This window comes from Paroedura picta, chromosome 14 (genome assembly GCF_049243985.1).
Source record: "Paroedura picta isolate Pp20150507F chromosome 14, Ppicta_v3.0, whole genome shotgun sequence".
Taxonomy (NCBI): Eukaryota; Metazoa; Chordata; class Lepidosauria; order Squamata; family Gekkonidae; genus Paroedura; species Paroedura picta.
The window spans coordinates 2,767,448-2,791,606 of NC_135382.1; positions in this window are offsets into that span (position 1 = coordinate 2,767,448).

A 24,159-nucleotide genomic window follows, 5' to 3' on the forward strand; every position below is an offset into this window, starting at 1 on the left:
AACAGAAACAGCATCCTGCCCTCCTCCAAGTGACAACCTTTCAAATACTTAAAGAGGGCTATCATGTCCCCTCTCAACCTCCTTTTCTCCAGGCTGAACATTCCCAAGTCCCTCAACCTATCTTCATAGGGCTTGGTCCCTTGGCCCCAGATCATCTTCGTCGCTCTCCTCTGTACCCTTACAATTTTATCTACGTCCTTCTTGAAGTGAGGCCTCCAGAACTGCACACAGTACTCCAGGTGTGGTCTGACCAGTGCCGTATACAATGGGACTATGACATCTTGTGATTTTGATGTGATGCCACTGTTGATACAGCCCAAAATGGCATTCTCCTTTTTTACCGCTGCATCACACTGCCTGCTCATGTTTAGTTTACAATCCACAAGTACCCCAAGGTCTTGTTCACACACAGGGGCTTCCCGCACAAGGACCAATGTTTCCAAATGTTTTCAGAATGCAGAAACGCTATATTAAATAGTGGAATTTCATCATTTCACATACCTTTAAATTTAGTGGAATGTAGAAGTCCCAGTAGCGTTGTATTCATTCCCCACAGGTTTCCGGTCTTGCTGGAATAGCAACAAAGGAAGCAAGATTTTTCTGTGCGTATTCCCGCCCCTGGGCGTCAATCAAATGGAACAGCCAATGGGCTGTTGTGTTCATGTTCCTGAAAAGCCCCTTTCCCTTTAAAAACTGTTTTTAAAAAACGCAAACAAACTGGTTGCAACGAATATGTGTTCAATCATTGCTTCAGAAAGAACTTTTTGCTGGCGTATGAGCTGGCGCTTAATCATTTACATGCTCAAGGAAAAAAAAAAATCCCCCGCCCATGGGCGCAATTTGTGGCCGAAATTACGGGCAGCGCCAAACAGGGGGCTGTATTGTGCTTGGGAACTTTAAAGACACTTGCAGTGGGGAGCTTTGTTTAACTTTTAATCGCTTCTGTGGAGGGACTTTAGCTGGAGAAGCCTCGCTCATTTGTTGCTTTTGCCAGTCTAAGGGGAAAAATGGTGATAGTGACAAAAGCGCGCTGACTGAGAAAGATCCCCTTGCAAACTGTGGGCTGCTGGCGTGTAGAAAAGTGAGGGGGGGGGAGGTTTCTGGACTTGCTGCAGGGCTCTTATTCTCCTCCGAGACCTGCCCGAGAGTCGTGCCCCTTTCCTGGTATTTGGAAGGGCGATTTTGCAGCTGCCTTGGCCCTCCTTGGCCAGCTGCGTTAGGGCAGGAGATTTGCTCGCCAAATGCCCACACCTGTTTCGCAGCGACAGCCGTCGAGCAGCAGCGAGCAGCCATTCATAAGCGTGACTCGCGGGCGATCGCTTCTCCGGAAGTTCGCTTCACTTCTGTGGTGGGACTTTAGCCGGAGAAGCCTCGCTGGTCCATTGCTTTCGCCCGTCTAAGGGGGGAAAAATGGCGATCGCTTCTTCGGATGTTCAGGGGTGAGAGCAGGGGAGGGACATTCTTTCTACTGCTACATTGAGAACACACATGTCTTTCGCTGATGTGTTGCAGCTTGTGGTCAGAAGTGTAGCGATTTCTTCAGGGAGAATCCACATTTCCCGATTTCCCAAAAAGCGCTACAACGAACTGATTTTTGTGGGAGTGTAGCAGGAGTGTTGCAGATTGTGTGCAACGTCATGTAGAATGTTGAATTAGTAGCGTTTACCAAAGGTAAGACTTCTGATACATTTAAGTCGCGCGGAATGGCCCACAGTGTTACCTAGAAGCGTATCCCCCATCCAGTAGGCATGCTTTTCATATTTCTGACCCAGATGCAGAACTTTACACTTATCTTTATTAAATTGCATCTTGTTCTCGTTTGCCCATTTTTCCGTTGTGTTTAGATCTTGTTGAACTCTGTCTATATTCTGGAGTATTTGCCAGTCCTCCCAATTTGGTGTCATCTGCAGACTTGATGAGTAGTCCCTCCACCCCCTCAGCTAGATCGTTAATAAATATGTTAAAAAGTATCGGGCTGAGCACCGAGCCCTGAGGTACCCTCCAGTCTGGTGAAACACCATTGACAACAACTCTTTAAGTGCGGTTCTCTAACCAATTCCCTATCCACCTAACTATCTGAAAATCCAGATTGCAGTCCTTCAATTTATCCATCAGAACACCATGAGGAACCTTATCAAAAGCTTTACTAAAATCCAAGTAAACGACATCAACCGAATTTCCACGATCCAGCAAACCTGTTACTTGGTCAAAAAAGGAAACCAGGTTGGTCTGACAGGATCTGTTGGAGACAAATCCATGCTGACTTCCTTGGATCACCAAATTGTCCTCCAGATGTTTGCAGATTGTTCCCTTTAATATCTGCTCCATTATCTTCCCCACAACAGAGGTCAGACTCATTGGTCTGTAGTTTCCCGGATTATCCTTCCTCCCTTTTTTGAAGATCGGAATAACGTTTGCTCTCTTCCAGTCCGCTGGGACATCTTCAGTCCTTAAAGAGGTCTCGAAGATGATGGACAAGGGTTCTGAAACTTCTCCGGAAAGTTCTTTGAGCACTCTCAGGTGCATTTCATCCGGACCAGGTGATTTGAACTCATCCAGTGCAGCTAAATGCCTCTCGACAACCTCTCTGTCAATGTCAACCTGCCACCCAGACACTATCTCTTGGCTACTGCCATCTCTAGATGTGCCTAAACCCTTTGACCTGTGGGGAAAAAACAGATGTAAAATAGGCGCTGAGCCTTTCTGCTTTCTCTGCACCCTCCATTAGAGTTTGTCCATCTTCACCCAACAATGGGCCTATTGCCTCCTTTACGTTTGCTTCTCAAATAACTGAAAAAAATCTTTTCTTGTTACAATGGGCTTCCCTGGCCACTCTTAGCTCACTCTCAACTCTGAGGTAAAACTCTAAAAATGGGAAAAGTAAAATGCGAGAGTGTCTAGCTACATAATCATGGCATCACTCCTGGTCTCACAGCCAGAGAAGCTGTTGCAGGGTTGCCAGACACCATTCCCCAGTCTCTCTCATTGGTCCATTGAGTGTTGGTAGGAAATGGGGATGCTTTGGCAGGGATCTGCCCTTTGAAAATGAGCATACAGTATCCCTAATAATCAGGGCTATTGGTCCTAGGCTCTGCTTCTTTCCTTCTTTATGGATGCTTCACTGGGAAATACATTTTTCCAAATGCAGCTGAAGCAATGGAGAGCCTTTGCCATCCCTGAAAGGAACCTGCTCCATGCACGATAGTTGAACTATCACCCTAGATTAATTTATTTTAATTGCTTCAAGGTAGACTTCTCACCCCCCTTCAAGGATCGCTGCCTTGTTGTGGCAAGGGGGCTTGCGTAGTTCAGTGAAGCTATGAGCTATGCCGTGCAGGGCCACCCAAGACGGACAGGTCATAGCTGAGAGCTCTGACAAAAGGTGATCCACTGGAGAAGGAAATGGCAAACCACTCCAGTATCTTTGCCATGAAAACTCTATGGACAGTTCCAATAGGCATAACGATATGACGCTGGAAGATGAGCCCCTCAGGTCGGAAGGTGTCCAATATGCTACTGGGGATGAGCAGACGGCTAGTACGAGTAGCGCCAGAATGAATGAAGCGGCTGGGCCAAAGCCGAAAGGACGCTCAGTTGTGGAAGTAACTGGTGGCGAAAAGACAGTCCGATGCTGTAAAGATTTTTATTCCATAGGAACCTGGAACGTCAGATCCATGAATCAAGGCAAGCTGGACGTGGTTAAACAAGAAATGACAAGACTGAACATCGACATTTTAGGAATCAGTGAACTAAAATGGACAGGAATGGGTGAATTTAATTCAGATGACCATCAGGTATACTACTGTGGACAAGAATCTCGCAGAAGAAATGGAGTAGCCTTCATAATCAATAAGAGAGTAAGAAAAGCAGTCTTGGGATACAATCCCCAAAATGACAGAATGATCTCAGTTCGAATCCAAGGCAAACCATTCAACATCACAGTGATCCAGGTCTACGCCCCAACCACTGCTGCTGAAGAGGATGAAGTTGATCAGTTCTATGAAGCCCTACAACACCTTCTAGAAGCAACGCCAAAAAATGATGTGCTTATCATCATGGGGGATTGGAATGCTAAAGTAGGAAGCCAAAAGATAACCGGGATAACAGGCAAGTTTGGCCTTGGAGTACAAAATGAAGCAGGGCACAGGCTGGTAGAATTTTGTCAAGAGAATACAATGGTCATAGCAAACACTCTTTTCCAACAACCCAAGAGACGACTCTACACATGGACATCACCAGATGGTCAACACAGAAATCAGATTGACTATGTGCTCTGCAGCCAAAGATGGAAAAGTTCTATCCAGTCAATAAAAACAAGAACAGGAGCTGATTGTGGTTCAGATCATGAGCTTCTTGTTGCAAAATTTAGGCTTAAATTGAAGAAAGTAGGGAAAAGCACTAGGCCACTCAGGTATGAACTAAATCATATCCCCGACGAATACACAGTGGAGGTGACAAATAGATTTAAGGAATTAGATCTGATAGACAGAGTGCCTGAAGAACTATGGACGGAGGTTCGCAACATTGTACAAGAGGTAGCAACTAAAACCATCCCAAAGAAAAAGAAATGCAAGAAATCAAAATGGCTGTCTGAGGAAGCTTTACAAATAGCTAAGGAGAGAAGGGAAGTGAAAGGCAAGGGAGAAAGAGAAAGATACACCCAATTGAATGCAGAATTCCAGAGAAAAGCTAGAAGAGATAAGAATGCCTTCTTAAATGAACAGTGCAAACAAATAGAAGAAAACAATAGAATCGGGAGGACCAGAGATCTTTTCAAGAAAATTGGAGATATTAAGAGAACGTTTCATGCAAAGATGGGTATGATAAGGGACCAAAATGGTAGGGACCTCACAGAAGCAGAAGAGATTAAACAAAGGTGGCAAAATTATACAGAAGAGCTATACAAGAGCGAGCTTAACATCCCTGATGACCACAATGGGGTAGTTACTGACCTGGAGCCAGACATCCTGGAATGTGAAGTCAAATGGGCCTTAGGAAGTCTGAGCAACAATAAAGCTAGTGGTGGTGACAGCATTCCAGTTGAACTATTCAAAATCTTGAAGGACGATGCAGTAAAAGTGCTACACTCAATATGCCAGCAAATTTGGAAAACTCAACAATGGCCACAGGACTGGAAAAGGTCAGTTTACATTCCAATCCCAAAGAAGGGCAATGCCAAAGAATGTTCAAACTACCGCACCATTGCACTAATTTCTCATGCTAGCAAAGTTATGCTCAAAATCCTACAAGCTAGGCTCCAGCAATATGTGGACTGAGAACTTCCAGAAGTACAGGCAGGATTTCGAAGAGGCAGAGGAACTAGAGATCAAATTGCCAACATACGCTGGATCATGGATAAAGCTAGGGAGTACCAGAAGAACGTCTACTTCTGCTTCATTGACTATGCTAAAGCCTTTGATTGTGTGGAGCACAACAAATTGTGGCAAGTTCTTAAAGAGATGGGAATACCAGAGCATCTTATTTGTCTCTTGAGAAATTTATATGCAGGTCAAGAAGCAACAGTGAGAACTGAACATGGAATCACTGACTGGTTCAAAATTGAGAAAGGAGTTCGGCAAGGCTGTATACTGTCGCCTTGCCTATTTAACTTGTATGCAGAGCACATCATGAGAAATGCAGGATTAGAGGAGTCACAAATTGGGATCAAGATTGCAGGGAGAAATATCAACAACCTCAGATATGCAGATGATACCACTCTAATGGCAGAAAGTGAAGAGGAACTAAAGAGCCTGTTGATGCGGGTGAAGGAGGAGAGTGCAAAAGTTGGCTTGAAACTCAACATCAAGAAAACAAAGATCATGGCATCCGGCCCTCTCAATTCCTGGCAAATAGAAGGGGAAGAAATGGAGATAGTGACAGATTTTATTTTCCTGGGCTCCAAGATCACTGCAGATGGGGACTGCAGCAAAGAAATTATAAGACGCTTGCTCCTGGGGAGGAAAGCTATGGCAAATCTAGAGAGCATCCTAAAAAGCAGAGACATCACCCTGCCAACAAAAGTGTGTTTAGTCAAGGCTATGGTCTTCCCAGTTGCAATGTATGGCTGTGAAAGTTGGACCATAAGGAAGGCCGAGCGTCAAAGAATTGAGGCTTTTGAACTCTGGTGCTGGAGAAGACTCTTGCGAGTCCCTTGGACTGCAAGGCGAACAAACCGGTCAGTCCTAGAGGAGATCAGCCCTGACTGCTCTTTAGAAGGACAGATCCTGAAGATGAAACTCAAATATTTTGGCCACCTCATGAGAAGGAAGGACTCCCTGGAGAAGAGCCTAATGCTGGGAGCGATCGAGGGCAAAAGAAGAAGGGGACGACAGAGAATGAGGTGGATGGATGGAGTCACTGAAGCAGTAGGTGCAAACTTAAATGGACTCCGGGGAATGGTAGAGGACAGGAAGGCCTGGAGGATCATTGTCCATGGGGTCGCGATGGGTCGGACACGACTTCGCACATAACAACAACAAGACTTCTCACTCCAGAATAATTAAGCTAGTTTTATTTAAATGTTGTTGTTTTTGGCTTGGAATTCCTCAGAAATGACACCCAAATAGGTGGTGATTCCAACATTAGTAGGTCGACATTTGTGCCCAGTGGTCTCTTTAATTCCGGGCATGGCTTAAATGTCAGGCTTGAATCTGGGAGGACTCTGTTTGAATCCCCACTAAGCCATGAACATGGGCTGGATAACCCCAGACGAGATGCTTTCTCTCCGCGTGACCTGCCTCACGTAAGCTGCTTTGGGTCACCACTGAGTAGAAATAAATTAATTAAAAGGCTTCTCTTCCCTACGTTGAGTTGCTGACAGATCCAGCCTTTCTGGAATCGGAGGGTTTTGAGACGAAGAGGTGGTTAGGTGAGTGAAGGTTTGCCACAGAAGGTTTGCCTCTTCTTTGAGGTCTCCACGGTGGTTGAGGAAGAGCAGAGATGCCCCATGTCCAGACATGTCCTTGGATGCCATTAGCATCTAACCCCTCCCCCCCCCAACACACCTCCACAAGACTTTGGAAATGTGTGCAGTGCCGGGATCATGTGCTATGAGCAATTGCTTCATGGTTATGTGTTAATTTTTACTTTGACTAGTTCCCCGTGGCACCTCTATCCCCCCTCCCCTTAAATTCAAGAACAACATCCTTCCTTCAGCCTTCATTTAATTAATAGGTTTCCCAGGAACTTGGCCCTTTTGCCTTTGGCAGTTGATTTTTTAATTTCTAAGAGCCAGAGGAACAAGCTGACATCCCTGCAGTTTGAAATCCTCAACTGCCATAATTACATGTTAAATACGCTTCAAATCTGTAGAGAGCAGTAACTCAATAAAACCATGAGCAAAAAGTAATGGGAAGTTTAATTATAATAATACTAATATCATAAGATCCTAATGAGGAGAAAAATTCAACTTCATTTTCTTTAGCTTGGCTACCTAATATTGGGACTTTTTTGTGTGCAACGGTAATAATTCCCATGAATTTTAGGAAAGATTAGTTTCTTCCCCTTCAGTAATGTTTCTGGGTTTCAATTATTTTCTTATGAATATAATGAAATATTTGGTAAACTCTTCAGAACTCATATAAATACAATACCTTTCTTAGTGTGGTTCAGATAAAATGCTTAGAAGACACTTGAGTCTCATTGACTGGAAGAGGCTATGACATTTTCCTGAGAGTAACGCCCATTGAATAAAACGAGGCTTTTAAAAGTAGAGCTAAGTCCAGAGGTGCTTTGCAGACCAACTAAGTTTTATTCAGGGTAGAAGCTTCCTTGTGCCAGTATGCTGACATGTGCTTGCACACAAAAGCATCCTTTGAATAAGACTTGGTTGGTCTTAAAGGTGCCCTGGATGTGCACTTTCTTCTGCTGCTTCAGACCAAAATGGTGACTCACCTGAATCTGTAGGAAATCTGGTTCGGATTGCTCATTGATTTATGGGGATACAAAAACGGATAGGTATTTTCATATGACGTAGAAAGCTACCATTTCTGACTATTATTTGTATTCTTCCCAAGGGCTCAGAATAGAACACATGGAGTTTCATTGCAGTTTTACTTGAAAACATCCCAATGTGGTAGATTACGCTGGAAGAAAGTGACGAGATTAAGATTACCCTATGAGCTATATGACTAACAGCAATTTGAACGCATAGTTCTTGGGTCTCCCTATTTGGTCCCAAACTCACTCACTCTCTCTCTCCCCCCCCCCATCCATCCATCCATCTATCTACCTTCAGACTTCTATACCACCCCTCACGACAGGTCGTCTCAGGGCGGTTTACACATAAACCCAATACAAATACAGCATAAAAGCCTTAATTATACAAAACTAAAATTAATTATACAAAATTAAAAACACCAAGAGAAAGATGACGGCATCTATATCTATCTATATTATGGCTTGTCTCTCACATTTGATGCCCATGTTTTTTGATACCTTATCAATAAATGATTTATTATTTATTAGTGCTCTTTCTTTCTCTTCCCATTGGAAAAAAAATGAAGTCCATTACAGCAATTATTTGTAAATAAGCACAACATTACTGAATATTCAGTCCCACTGGTGGAAGGAAAAAATGTTTAATGGTGAAATACATTAGCAAGGCATTGAGATTGTCAATAATGCATGCTCAACACCATTTAATTATTTGGAGAACATCTGTTGAAAAGAAATATGCTCCAGAGAGGAGTAAGGAAGCCAAGTGCATTAGTGGCAGTGTTAACCACGTCTCCTCTGAAAATAGAGAGAGGCGGGAGGAGCCCTGCAAGAAAGAACAGAACAAATGCCCCCTCCTTTACTGCACATCTGGATAAATATGCAGGTGGCATATTTACTTACATCCTGCTCTTCCTTTTAGGAAGTTCCAGGCAATTTGTACAGGGCTCACCACTGAGCAAGTCTACACATGCCTAACTTTGATAAACTGGTTTCTTTTTGTACCGATAACACCTGACTTGTAAGGATGTGTGAGCACCCTCCTATTCACCACTGGTGAATCAGGGAAGCAATTTAGATGGACTGCTGCACCTGTTCAATGGACCATTTGTGGCGGGGCCCCATCCCTTCCTGAAAGGGCAGTTCACTGCAACTGTTGTTGCTGTGGGTTTTTGTGCACATGTGCCTTCTCACACAGCCCAGTGGAATTCTACACTGCTCCTTTCCCTGGGCTCCTGCCCAGGGATGCAAACTACACAGGAAATTGTGTCAGCAGACAAGTAAATCAGTCTCAAGGCATATTGAGTTAGTTCATCATCAGTGAATGCCACATTCCAACAATCTTCTATCATTGTGTTTATGTAATCCTTAGCAATCTCTTGGGCTCAGCAATATTTTACTGTAGGCTCAGTCTTTTGTTATTTAAAACTCTGTGCAGACCTCATTGGCAGGAACTCAAGTCTGGTGCCCAACCCGACAGATAAGGGACTGACTGACATCGGGTCGTCACAGTCAGTCACAGTAATGTGAATTGTCAAAAGCATCTGCAGCAAAATCCACTCCATCCTTACGAGTGTGTCATGTTTGCCAGGCGAAGTCACACAGGCCAGTAGCTTGGGTTGCTCCTCCCCACTGAAAGCATCGCAGCACTTAGGGTTGGAGCTTCCATGGGAGCACCGGCTTCTGGCATGCGGAAACCCCCATGAGAAATTCCAAACGGGGCCCTCGGTGCCACAGCATCTGCTCTGTCACTTCTAGTGCTCTAGTGCAGAGCCAGCTCCTGCTCATCCCTCCCCCCCCCCACTGCCTCTCACCTGGTGGTCAAAGAGCCGGGACAGCAGGAGGTCACCTGCTGCACTGGGAAGCATCTGTGCATCCCTAGTGAGGCCAGAGCCAGGCACGATGGAGAGTCGTTTATTTGACTTTTAGATCCCAACATATTCCACAGTGAGCCTCTCCAAATGATCTAATAACATAACGTTAAAATAGATACAAACACATCAATATGCATTTTTGTCATGCTAAAGTTTTTTTAAAATAAACCTCCAGACTAGCAATTAGTATTTTGTAATTCAAATTATGTTCTGAGCATTGCATAAGGGAGAGATGGGGCACACAAAGTGACAGCATCCCCCCGTTACATTCACCGGCCTTGTGTTCCCCCCATGAGTCTCTTGACATGGGACTAGATTGTGTACTAGTTTCCTCTGGATGTGTATAATATTCTCCTGATGAGCTATACATTTCCTCTGTCTCTCTACTTTAGTTTATGGTATCTGTCTTATTCTAAACAAAAGTCTATTATTTAAATTTTCTTTGCCTCCTTCCCTTGCTGGGAATATGATGCCAACTTCAACTCACATATACACAGGCTTAAAGGGCAACATATACTGGTTTCGGTTCCCTTTAGAAAAGTTGTGTCTGTGTACCAGGAGTGGTTTGTGTCCCATCCTTCTCCTGGGAATCCAGGCTATTGAACAGTAGTACCTGTTAGGAGGAGGGTCAGGGGTTACTTCCTCCATGCATTCTCAGCCCAGGGAGGCTTCAGTGTAGCAGGATGAGGTCCAAGCTAATATGGCCAAGTGAAAACAATGTGGGGACTGAGTCATCTGGGAAATGTTCTCTGCAGACCCTTGTGTGCTAACACCCAAGGTATGTGTGTTAGGTGCGTGTGATGCAATCTGGCCCAAAAGGACCTGAATCAGTCTTTATTTAGGCACGAATCAGCCAAACTGCCATTTCCCAGTACATCATAATGACGGAATCAGCCATGCTGGAACTGCATGTCGTGGCTCTCCATGGACTCGAATGGCACCCTTGGTTTCAGTGATGCTGAATCGATTCGTCCATTACCAAATCGATCTGGTCAAATCAAAATTACACAACAGGTGATTTGGACAAATAGATTTGGTCTGAATTGAAAATGAAAATGAATCTTCTTCTAGTGCCAACATTCTTTTCATTAATTTTTGCTGAAATATTTACTAGTCGTTTTTTAAAAGAATTTATTTAAGAAATTTGTCAAGAGAACTAAAGCAAATGGGCCACATTAGTCAAGCGGTGGAAGCATGACTTAACTTTCTTTGTATCTGAATTATCAAAGTTCATACCCAGCCTTTCAACCGCAATGCAAAATGATCTTTATTTGGAGAGCAGTTGCACCATATCATAGCTCAAGTAGTTTGTGGGAGCAACATTTTTCGTTGTGCTGTGGGAAATGTCACGCTTTCCCAATCTGTAAGGAAAAAAGTGCCACGTGTTTCTTAAAAAAAAAACCATCCCACAAATCTGGACACGGGGTTGAGATCCTAATCCCCCAAGAGAGTGGCGTTCTCAATGTTTTGGGCCTCGACGGGAAAGGGAGCTCTGGCACTGCTGCGAAAGGGCCCCTCCCCCAGTGACGCTGTTTCTTGGACGGAGGGATTTCCCCCTTGTCTTCTGTCTGGAAGGCACAAGCGTCAATAATTCAAGAGGAGCAAGAATCAACACATCTTACAGCATATTTGATGTGCCAACAAACAGACGGAAGACTGTTTCATTTCAATTAGCTCCTTTGTTGCCAACAAAAGCCCAACAAGCGCATCACGAGAGGGGCCAGGTGTGGAGGAGGCCTCTTGCTTCTGCCTGTTGCTATTTGTTTCCTTCTCATCCGCCGAACATCCCTGCCCTCCCTGGTCTGTCATTCGTCCTTCTCTGCCATTATCTTGCAGTCATATCCCCCCCCCCCCCCGTGTCATCTTACCTGGGATCAAGTGATGCTGTCCTCCCACCACAAAGTAAAGATTTGGGTTGGTTTTCAAGACCCTTCTGATCTCCTCAGCTAATTGGCTCAGGTGTAAGCCAAGCCAGCAGGCCTGTGACTTTGATGTGACATTTTAGAACTCAGCACCTGGTTACATCCTTGTTTGTGTGCCAAATATCAGCTGGCCTTGCCTGCTGCTCAAACCCAGCTAATAAAAATGCTAGTAATCACGTTGTATTACAAGGCTCAAATTCATGCTGTTACTTTATTGCAAGGTTGTCATTAATTTTGCAGGGTGAACCTGGAATCCGATCTGACCTGTTTTTAATAAGTGTGGGTCTGTGCGTGAAATGTGTTTGCGAGTGACAGTGAGGTGACCGCCAGCTGTTCTGCCTTTACAGGTGGCACTACCTTTCCCTTTGATCAATAATGCTGTTTCACTTAAAGAGAAACTTTCCTTCCCTTCAGCAAGGAAGCAGAAAAGGGGCCTTCTTGTTCCTGTGGTTTATTTATAAAGACTATACAATTATGCAAAGGTCAGAGGATGGGAAATAATTTCTCTTGTGGCTTTTCTGGACACGACTCTGGTTTTCTGCCCTGCAAACGGCTGGACTGCTCATTTCCACCGAAGCTTCCATGCCATCCCCAACAGTGCTCCTGAAAGGGCCAAGGAGACCATTAAAGGGAGAAAACAGCAAAGAGGAAGCAGACCAAGATAAGTGCAGAGAACAGGCTACCAAGCGAAAGCTTCCCTGCCCTATCCCACCAGTTCTGTCGGTGAATATGTTAGGGCAGCCTTCCAAGACTAGGTGGGGCTGGTGAGCCATACTTCTTGTTCCTTGGAGACTATCTTCAAACTGCTTGATGGGGAAACTCCCACTTTGCAGGGCCCTTCTTATACCCCACCCTCTTGCCTCCCAATCTCGGCCGCTTGCTTTTCATCCACGTAGCAATTCTGCTCCTCCCACAATGTTCCTATAGCACATCACCCCATTTCTGTCTCTCCCCCTCCCCCTCCCCCTGGTCTCTATTGCATTACGTCCAATGTGTGGCCCTGAGTTGGGAGGCAGGACAGTATGATGATGATGTCATCCGTTCAGTCGTATCCAACCCTCGTCGAATCTATAGGAAAGTCTTCGCCATGCACCCCTGTCTCTGACTCAGTCAAATTTTTAATTTGGTTCATGGTCATCCCTGTGTCGGCTTTGATTGTGTCGAGTGAGTGGATTCTTTGGCGACCACATTTCCTTTTGCCGCTGACCATGCCAAGCATTAATGATTTTTCTAGCAAGTCTGATTGCATGATGCGTCCAAAGAATGTGAGCTTTAGCCGTAATATCTTCTAATGACATAATTGGTTTTGTCCTCTCCTAAACTACCTTGTTGGTACCTTTGGCAACCCATGGGATTCGCAGCATTCGTCTCCAACACCATAATTCGAAAGCATCTATTCTCCTCCTATCTTCCTTCTTCAGGCTCCAGCTTTCACATCCATAGGTTGTTATGGGGAAGACAATGGTGTTGACTAGCCGGCACTTTGTATTAAGGCTGATATCCTCACTCTTCCATATTCGGTTCATGCCTAACATTGCATTCCAGCCCAGTGTTATTCGCCGTTTGGTTTCACGGATGCATCCACCATTTTGAGTGATCATAGAGCCAAGAAAGATGAAATCATCAATACGTTCAATGTTCTCATTGTCAATCATGACTTTGGTGCTTCTGCCAGTAGTTGTTATGATCTTGGTCTTTTTTGGATATTTAGGTATAGTCCCATCTTTTCACTTTCCTCTTTTAGTCTCTTTATCAGGGTCTTCAGATGTATCATCTGCATAGTGGAGATCATTGATATTACGACCTCCAATTTTGACTCCGATTGTAGATTCTTCCAGATTAAGCTTCCACATAATTACCTCTGCATAAAGGTTAAAAGGAAAGGGTAATAAGATACCCCCTTGTCTTACTCCTTGGCTGATCTTGAACCAATCCGTGTCTCCATATATTGTTCGTACTGTGGCCTCCTGGTTGGCGTACAGTGTACTGATAAGGTGGGTTAAGTGGGATGACACTCCCAATCCCATAGCTTCTTGTGATCAACACAGTCAAACACTTTAATCAATAAACACAGATAGATGGCCTTTTGATATTCATGTTTTTTTTTCAAGAATCCAGCACAAATTTGCATTGTGGTCTTGGGTGCCGCAACCATGTTGAAAACCAACCTGGACATCTGGTAGCTGAGCATCAATGGTTGATTTGAGATGGTTCTGAATGATCTTCAATAAGATTTTACTTGCGTGGGAGATCAGGGCTATAGTTTGATAGTTTGAGCAGATGCGAGCATCACCTTTCTTTAATAATGGGATAAAAACTGACCTTTTCCAATCCATTGGCCATGTGCCAGTTTCCCAGACTTTTTGACATAATGCTGTGATTGCTGCTGGTGGAACAGATCTGAGTAGTTCCACTGGAATGGTATCTATGCCAGGAGCCTTATTATTTGTGAGCTGTTTCAGAGCCCAGATCACTTCTTTCTCCAGTATAGGCGGTTCCAATTCATGTCGGGTGTTTTTGGCTGGTGACTGAGGCACCTTGGTGTTTGCATATAATTCTTCTGCATATTGTCGCCATTGATCCTTGATGCTGGCTTGGTCAGTAAAGTCTTTTCCATTCTTGTCTTTGATGGTCACTTTACGAGCAGTGAAGGTGCTCTGGAATTGTTTCACCTGAGCAAAGAGGCTTTTGGTATGGCATCTAGTACACTCCTCTTCCAGTTGCTCCCAATACGCTTCCTTATCTCGTCTGGTAGCATGTTGAAAATCTGCATTTAACCTTCTGAATTCATCTCTCTTGTCATCAGCTTTTGCTGCTCTTCGTTTTTCAACAGTTTTTGATGGTGTTAACCATTTGCATCTTATTTCTGGTTTTTTTGTATGGTATATGTTCTAAAGCAGCTTCTATGACATTAGACTGAAATTCTTGCCACCATTCCTCAGGTAGCTTCTCACTAGTATCAAACACTTTGAATTTGTTCTTCACTTCTATGGCATATGTTGGAGGAATCTTGGTGACATCAGACTTCTTTGGAGATATATTTTTCTTGATATTACGTAATCTGACTTTCAATTGGCCACCAACAGTTTGTGATCAGAGCCACAATCTGCTCCAGGAAATGTTTTTACTGCTAGAATGGAGCTCCACCATTCTGACTGCAAAGGATAAAATCGATCTGATTGCGGGGTATGCCATTTGGAGATGTCCAGGTGTGTAAACAGTGTTTCAGTTGTTCATAGAGGGTGTCAGTGATAGTCAATTTGATTTCGTTTCTTTTATTATTATTATATATAAGGCGTTTAGCAAAGTAATTATTGATACATATGAGAGTATAGTCTGTTATTATCTTAAGAAGTATATAGTCAGTTCTCCTCGCATATTAGCCCTAACCTACAAGTTACTGCTGTCTTTCTTAGCAAAATAATTATTGATACGTATGAGAATATATGTTATTACCTTAAGAGCTCGGCGCATGCGTGGGAGGCTGTTGCGGCCTAGGAGCATCTTGCGGCTCTTGCGGCCTGGGCGCGGCTGTAGCGGCGAAAGGAGGGAACGGCCGGGAAGGCAGCAAAAGCAGGGAAAGGTAAGTAGGGGCTTGGAGAACGCTTCGGGGGCCCCTGACAGGATGGGTAGGTTGAGGGTGGGAAGCACGCTGGCAGCAGTTAGCGGAGAGGTGGCTGGGGAGGCGCGGAGGGGGTAGCAGCGAGGTTCCTAGGCGGGCAAGGGCTGTTGCTGGGCAGATGGAAAGCAGCGGTGACTCCTCTGCTTTCCCTGCATGCAGCGGCATGGGGCAACCTTCCTTCCCGGTGGCCATCCCTGTGCTTGGGCGAAGTTCGTCGTAGGCCGGTAGGAAAAGAGCAGGGCCGCGGCAGCGAAGACGCAGCGGCCCTGCTCTTTTCCCCGCAAAGAGGATTTACGGCCTGGAGGGCCGAGCAGGGAGGATGGCTGTCTGGGAGGACTAGTGAGTCAGCGGTGCGCCATTCATAGGACGGGCCAAGTAGCCAATGAGGAGGTATGCTTCGCGGCTCCTGATTTGCTCTTCCGACTTTTTATACCGGACAGCACCCGCCCACTCTCCTCCCCCTTATCCCTTATCCTTTTATTTAATACCGTGGAACGGTTTACAGATGAGAATATAGTCTGTTATTATCTTAAGAAGTATAAAGTCAGTTCCCATCGCATATTAGCCCTAACCTAAAAGTTACTGCTGTCTTTCTTTAAAAAGTCCAGGTAATTGCTCCACTGTTCGTCATATTCTTCAGGTGGTCGCAAAAAATGAAAATGTGCTTTTTTCCATAATGTATCTGCTGGCAAGTCTTGAAAGATTTGTGCTTCTTGATCCACCAATTTCAGCGGCATCTCCCGATGCTTTTTGAGTTGATTGTTTCTTGCAGTCAAAGCTTACAAAGATATCTCTTGGTTGTTTCTTGCGCCTTTCAATAAACTCTGTATACTTTGTCAATCCGGATCTCTTCCTCCTCTAAATAGTCTTGCAGGCTTTCGGTGATTTCCTTCCTCCGATCTGTTTTCCCAAATTCTTCCGAAATGCCTTTGATTTTTACGTTCCTAGCTTTAGATTCTACTTCCAGGACTTCAAATTTGTCTTCTGCCACTCTTTCTCGCTCCTGTTGATTTACTTCCAGACGTTGGATTCTTGTTTGGTGTGTTGCCAGCTGAGTTGTGTTTTCATCAGCTACTTTTTTCAAACCATCGATTCTGTCTGAGAGCTCTTTCTTGGTATCTTGAATCTCCTTTTCAACCTTTTTGACTACTTCCAATACCTCTGAATTGCCCTTGCATAATAGGGAACCATCTGTGCATTGGTTAGGTTTTCCATTGCAGTATTTATCAACTCTGCAGGATGCATACACCACCATGTAATCACAGATCATGGACAGGGCGTCTCGCAATAGTTCAGGAGATCAGGAATTATCAGTTAGATAATCTTCGTGTTCTGTCAACAACTCCCGCTGGGCTCTCTGTGGTAAGATCTTAAGCTCTTTCTTTTGTTTATTTTAACAAGTGTATTTACCTGGCTTGCCTCCCGTCTGAAGAAAGAATTCCCTTGTGAATTAGTTAGGGGGGAAGAAGGGGGGCTAGTGCCTGGCTTTAAAGAAAGAGAAAGCGAGCAGAGAACTCACAGTCTTTATGTTGATAATTTACTGGCTGCCGTTCCTTGTCTTGATTGTTCATGCTGGAAAGAGATAGCCTGAGAAGAATGCAGGATTTTATGTGGCTTGTCATTTCAAGATTAGAAAGTTGTTTTCGACAACGGCACCATTATGGCCCTGGGCACACGCAGCGGTGATCTGGAGAACTAAGTCTCCACGGATCTGTAGGACGCTCAGGATGCCGTTCCTGGCTCATGGGGCGACCAGCGAGCAAGGTTTGCGCACCTTGCTCAGGTCTGCCAGGTGCTTCTGTTCCTGGCCCCCTGTTTGGCTCGGGAGCCTGACACAAAACGGGCTAGCATGGTGCCATCTTCTGTCGTCTCACCCAGTCAATTTGTTTTCTTTTTTTTTTATAATAATTTTATTGTTTATTATTATGTAAAGCATTTACAGAGAAGTTGTAAAGAAAAAGCGACCAGTTGATATGGTTTGCCATCTCTTTTAACATAGATATTTAGTTCCCATCACATATTATTCCTAATCTAGAGGTTTTTACCATTTTTCTTAGCCAAGTGATTGTTAATACATATGAGAGTATGATCTGTTATAGGAATACATTCTGTTATTATCTTAAATGATATTAGGTCAGTCTCCTTCATAAATTGGCCCTGACCCAAGAATTACTACTGTCGTCTTGTTAATGCCTATAAAATATGGTTTGTCATCCTCTTTTAGCATACATATTAACATACATATTCAATTCCCATCGCATATTAATCCTGATCTAGGGGTTATTACCATCTTTCTTAACAAAGTAGTTGTTGATACATAGGAGGGTATAATCTATTATAAGGATATATTCTATTATTGTCTTAATTGATATAAAGTCAGTTCCCTTCATATATTGGACCTGTCCTAAAGGTTACTGCTACTATTTTTCCACAGGAAGCCAGGAGAGTACTCCATTGTTCAGCTCATCTTTCAGGTGGTCGCAGAAAATGAAATTGTGTTTTTTTCCATAGTAGAGTATTTCTGATTGTCCTTCTGTCAGGGCCAAAGAAATCTCTTACTTGATTCTTGCTTGTAATCGCCTTTGAGGGGGCTCTGAATCCTTTGTCAATCTGGATCTCTTCCTCTGGTTGCACAGAAGTATCTCCTGATAGCTTCCTAGTTGCTGTCGCTTTTGAATAGACTCTTTTTATTTTGCTGATCCAAGTCATTTCCTGCTCTGAGTAGACTTCCAGGTTTTCGGTACTTTCCTTCCTTGAATCTGTTTTCCCAGGTTCTTTGAAGGTACTTTGAGTTTTTACATCTCTGGCACTCTCTCCCTCCAGTTGATTAACTTCCAGACATTGAAGTTTCACTTGATTTACTGTTAGCTGAGCTACATCATCAGCTGGTCTCTCCGGACCTTGGGCTCCATCCAAGAGCTCCCCCTTAGTCCCACGAATTTCCTTTTCCAGCTTGTTGACTGCTTTCAGTATCTCTGAGTTTCCTTTGCATAACAAATGGAAAAGCTGTGCCTTAGTTAATTCTTCCATAGTTCTAGGCAGTCACAAACTATAAACAGAAAGTCTCGTGAGGTCTCGCGGGAGCACGAGCGATCCCAAATTATCAGTTTGTCGATCTCCGTATCAAGTCAAATTCCCCCACTGAACTTTCACCAATAAATCTTCAAAGCACTCTCTTTGTTTGGTTAATGGGTATAATTAGCTGGGAGTCTCTCACTCGGCGAAAGAAGGAATTCGCTTGTGAATTGGTTGAGGGGGGGGAGGGAAGAGCTTGTGGGAGAAGAGAGAGAAAAGCCAGAAAGCTTTCAATTCTTACTGTTGCAGATTCCAGCTTCTGTCACCATACCATAGTTGACATACTTTCCATAGAATTTTCTTTGCAAAAAAAACAGGGTGTGTTGCCCACTCCTTCCCTGTGCCTCTGTAATTGGCCTGCAGGGTGTGACTTCCGCAGTTCACCCCTTCACCACATGGAGGAATACAATAGGACTTTAAGGAGGGGGCAGTATAGCTTCCCCAGATTTTGAATTTACATTTATTTCCCTTTGCCATTTCATCAACAGTTGGAAATGAACCTCACCCACTCTGAGCGGATTGTGATCATGATGGGGTCTTGCTTTGTCCATGCCAGCCAGTGTTGATGTGTGCTCCCAATTGGTGGCTTTTACAGGCTGGGAAAGAGCCATGCTTTGCATACAGAAGGCATCTCCAGTTTAAAAGATGAAGTAGCAGGTGGTGTGAAAGACCCCGGGAGAGCGGCTGCCCTTCACCTTAGATAAGTCCACTCTTGACAGACCAAAACTCTTGCTCAGCAGGAGGCTCCTTCAGTGGGGTACCCCAAGATCAACTCACTCAAAGTGAGGTGAGATGTTAAAAAGGGAGAGTGATGCATTTCATCCTCACAAGTGCCTTTTAAAATGAGGCCCCCACATTCCTGTTTTCTCCCCACTGGGTCTGCTCTATATCGAAATCTATGGATGCATCACTTAGAATCATAGAGTTAGAAGGTATCTCCAAGGTCATCTAGTCCAACCCCCTGCACAATGCAGGAACTCACAACTACCTGCCCACCTATGGTGACCCAATTTCATGCCCAAGGGATCCCACCAAAAATCTCCAGAATCCAGCCTGGTCTGGAGGAAATACACCTACCATCCCACAGTGGTGATTAGGAATTCCCAGGGTATGCAAGGAAGGGCCACAAGTGACAAACACTGGCACATCCCTTCCTGCTCTCCACTCACAATCTGCCTAACTTCATAAAATTAGCAATTCTGGCAGATGACTACCTAGCCTCTTCTTAAAAACCTCCGAAGATGGAGAACCTACTATCTCCCAAGGAAAGCCTGTTCCATTGAGGAACCACTCTGTCAGAAACTTCTTCCAGATGTTAAGCTGAAAATTCTGACCCTCTGGGGCAACAGGAACAAACTCTGCTCCATCCTCTAAGTGACATCCCTTCAGGTATTTGAAGATGGTTATCAAATCCCCTCTCAGTCGTCTCCTCTCCAGGCTAAACAGATCAAGCTCTCCCAACCTATCTTCATACGTCTTAGTCTCCAAACCCCTCACCATCTTTGTTGCCCTCCTCTGGACACGCTCCAGTTTGTCTACATCCCTCTTCAACTGTGGTGCCCAAAACTGAACACAGCACTCCAAGTGAGGTCTTACCAGAGTGGAGTAAAGTGGCAACATCACCACTCATGATCTGGCCTCTATACTTCTTTTGATGCAGCCCAAAATCACTTGTTCATCTAGAGTTGCCCTTATTCATGTGTTTCATGTTTAGGTGTGCAAATGTTTAAAAAATCCTAGCCCTAAAATGTGCAATGTGTAAAGTAGCCCAAAAGATGGCATACATGGAGTTATTTTGTTTTATCCTCAAATAATCTGTATAGTATAGGAAATGCATTTTTAGCTCACTTCCTTCAGAGATGTAGCAATAGCTTGTCTTTTGTTTTATATTTTAACAGTTTTATTAGTTTTATAGCTTTTATGGCTCATTTTATCCGTGTAAAATAGTCAACGGCTTCTAAATGTTGGCTTTTATGGTGAAGAAGTTTTAAGTTTTATTGTTGATGCATTTTTAACCTTTTAATGTATTACCTTCCCTTTACAAACTGTTATTGTATAGTAGTGCTTCAAAAATTTTGGTCTAAATGACCGTAAATAAATAAATGACCCTCCCAGACACAGAAACCACACACACACATACAAAAAAGCAATAGCTGATTGCTATTCTCAGGACAGGGTTACGAACCTACAATAGAGCCTGGAATCCTTCTGGAATTATGATCCATCTCTAGAGATCTATTTTTCCAGAGTAGCTTCAAAGAACAGTCTCTGTGGTGTCATCGCCCTACTAAGTTCCCTCCCCTCCTGGAACCCTGCCTCTAGGCAATGCTCTCAAATGTCCAGTAATCTCCCAAGCTATGTGTTGGCAACTCACTATCAGGACCCAGTTTGCATTAAGTAGAATAAACAGAATAATCTCGGAATATGGGATAAATTAGGCCTGGCCAATATATGCAAAAGAATTAATTGGTAGAATTCTGCAGTGGTAGAATGGACTTCAGGTTGGAGTCCTTCAGGAATCCACTATCCTTCAGGAGAAAGGCTTGATAGAAATGTTTCAATTGGTAAATCAGTATAATTCTAAAGATAGAATAGTAGAATTATAGAACTGGAAGGGAGCCTCCTGGGTCATCTAGTCCAACCCCCTGCACTATGTAGGACACTCACATCCTAATCGCTCATCCACTGTATCCTGTCACCCCCTTGAACCTTCACAGAATTTCCGAAGATGGAGAACCCACCACCTCCTGAGGAAGCCTGTTCCACTGAGGAACCGCTCTGACTGTCAGGAACTTCTTCCAGATGTTTAGATGGAATTTCTTTTGAATTAATTTCATTCCATTGGTTCTGGTCAGTCCTTTTGGGGCAAGAGAGAACAACTCTGCTCCAACCTCTACATGGCAACCTTTTAAATACTCAAAGATGACTATCAGATCCCCTCTCAGTTGCCTCCTCTCCAGGTTAAACAGACCAAGCTCCCCCAACTTTTAATCATAATAAAGTTCAAGTTGCCTGACAGACAAATCAAATGCTACCTGATGTTCAGCCATACTGGACTTAATACTGACCAACAGGCAAGAGTTGGTGGATGAGGTGAAGGAGGTGGGGACCCTAGGGGGAAGTGACCATGTCCTCATAGAATTCCTTTTGAGATGGGGAGCCAAGGAAGCTTGTAGCCAGACGCGGATGTTGGATTTTCGTAGGGCAAACTTTAATAAACTCAGAGACATGATGAGTGTCATACCATGGACAAGAATGCTGGAAGGGAAGGGAGCATGTGAAGGGTGGGCGCTACTCAAACAAGAGCTATTGCATGCTCAATCAATGACTATTCCAGAAATACGAAAACACTGCAGGAGCTCTAAGAAGCCTATTTGGATGAACAGAGAACTTCAAGAGGAACTAAGAAAGAAAAGGAAAATGTTCAGGAAATGGAGGGAAGGACAGAGCTCTAAAGAAGAGTACCTACAGGTTACTAGGCACTGTAGATCAATCATCAGAAAGGCCAAAGCTGAGAGTGAGCTAAGATTGGCCAGGGAAGCCCATTGTAACAAGAAAAGATTTTTCAGTTACGTGAGGAGCAAACGTAAAGTAAAGGAGGCAATAGGCCCACTGTTGGGTGCGGATGGACAAACTCTAATGAAAGATGCAGAGAAAGCAGAAAGGCTTAGTGCCTATTTTACATCTGTTTTTTCCCACAGGTCAAAGTGTTTAGGCACATCTAGAGATGGCTGTAGCCAAAGGATAGTGTCTGGGTGGCAGGTTAACATGGATAGAGAAGTTGTTGAGAGGCATTTAGCTGCACTGGATGAGTTCAAATCCCCTGGTCCAGATGAAATGCACCCGAGAGTACTCAAAGAACTTTCCAGAGAACTTGCAAAGCGCTTGTCCATCATCTTCGGGACCTCTTTAAGGACTGGAGATGTCCCGGAGGACTGGAAAAGAGCAAACGTTATTCCGATCTTCAAGAAAGGGAGGAAGGATGACCCGGGAAACTACAGACCAGTGAGTCTGACCTCTGTTGTGGGGAAGATAATGGAGCAGATATTAAAGGGAGCGATCTGCAAACATCTGGAGGACAATTTGGTGATCCAAGGAAGTCAGCATGGATTTGTCTCCAACAGGTCCTGCCAGACCAACCTAGTTTCCTTTTTTGACCAAGTAACAGGTTTGCTGGATCGGGGAAATTTGGTTGATGTCATTTACTTGGATTTTAGTAAAGCTTTTGACAAGGTTCCCCATGATGTTCTGATGGATAAGTTGAAGGACTGCAATCTGGATTTTCAGATCGTTAGGTGGATAGGGAATTTGTTAGAGAACCGCACTCAAAGAGTTGTTGTCAATGGTGTTTCATCAGACTGGAGAGAGGTGAGTAGCGGGGTACCTTAGGGTTCGGTGCTCGGCCCGGTACTTTTTAACATATTTATTAATGATCTAGATGAGGGGGTGGAGGGACTACTCATCAAGTTTGCAGATGACACCAAATTGGGAGGACTGGCAAATACTCCGGAAGATAGAGACAGAGTTCAACGAGATCTGAACACAATGGAAAAATGGGCAAATGAGAACAAGATGCAATTTAATAAAGATAAGTGTAAAGTTCTGCATCCGGGTCAGAAAAATGAAAAGCATGCCTACTGGATGGGGGATACGGATACGGAGGGCAGGATGCTGTTTCTGCTGGCTGCAGAGGAGAGGACACGCAGTAATGGGTTTAAACTTCAAGTACAACAATATAGGCTAGATATCAGGAAAAAGTTTTTCACAGTCAGAGTAGTTCAGCAGTGGAATAGGCTGCCTAAGGAGGTGGTGAGCGCCCCCTCACTGGAAGTCTTCAAGCAAAGGTTGGATACACACTTTTCTTGGGTGCTTTAGGATGCTTAAGGCTAATCCTGCGTTGAGCAGGGGGTTGGACTAGATGGCCTGTGTGGCCCCTTCCAGCTCTATGATTCTATGATTCTATGATTCTATGATTCTATGATTCTATGATTCTATGATTCTGATTGGCCCTCAGGAATGTTCACTCTCTCATGGAGGAGCAATGTTGGGTCTGGCCCACCCCCAGCCTCCTCCTCCTCCTCCTCCTTCCTGCTGGAAGAAGAGCCAGCCCTCTCTGCTGGCCCACTACTCAAAGGTAAGCTGGGCCGGAGAGTGGAATGGGCCATTGGGGTGGCTGGGAGGGAGGAAAAGGCTCAGAACACAGAGTGCCAGAACATTGAGTGCAGCCTCTACGTCCACCCGAGGACCTGGAGTGGGGGTAGGAGAAGGAGTCCAGCCCCCCTGCAAGCCTTTGCACTCTCCTGAGCCTTGGAGGGGGTGGGAGATGCAGGAAAGACCACCCACCAGCCTCATAGGGACCAGCATGGCCTTTTGGCACTCCTCTGTAACCCCCAAGGGAGGAGGCATGGAACATGGAGAAAATACTGCCCTTTGGGTGCTCTTTTGCACCCCTATGCTGCCCTAGCTGGCCACAACCAGTGGCAGTAGGTGCCTGGGCTGCAGAGCCTAGCCGGAGTCCACACCAGAGCAAAGTCAAAGTCCTTTGGGGGTGCACGGGAAGGCCTTCCTTCCTTCCTTCCTTCCTTCCTTCCTTCCTTCCTTCCTTCCTTCCTTCCTTCCTTCCTTCCTTCCTTCCTTCCTTCCTTCCTTCCTTCCTTCCTTCCCTCCCTCCCTCCCTCCCTCCCTCCTGCCTCGCATATGCGTTTGCGGCCGTGTGTACGCAAACTGGTCC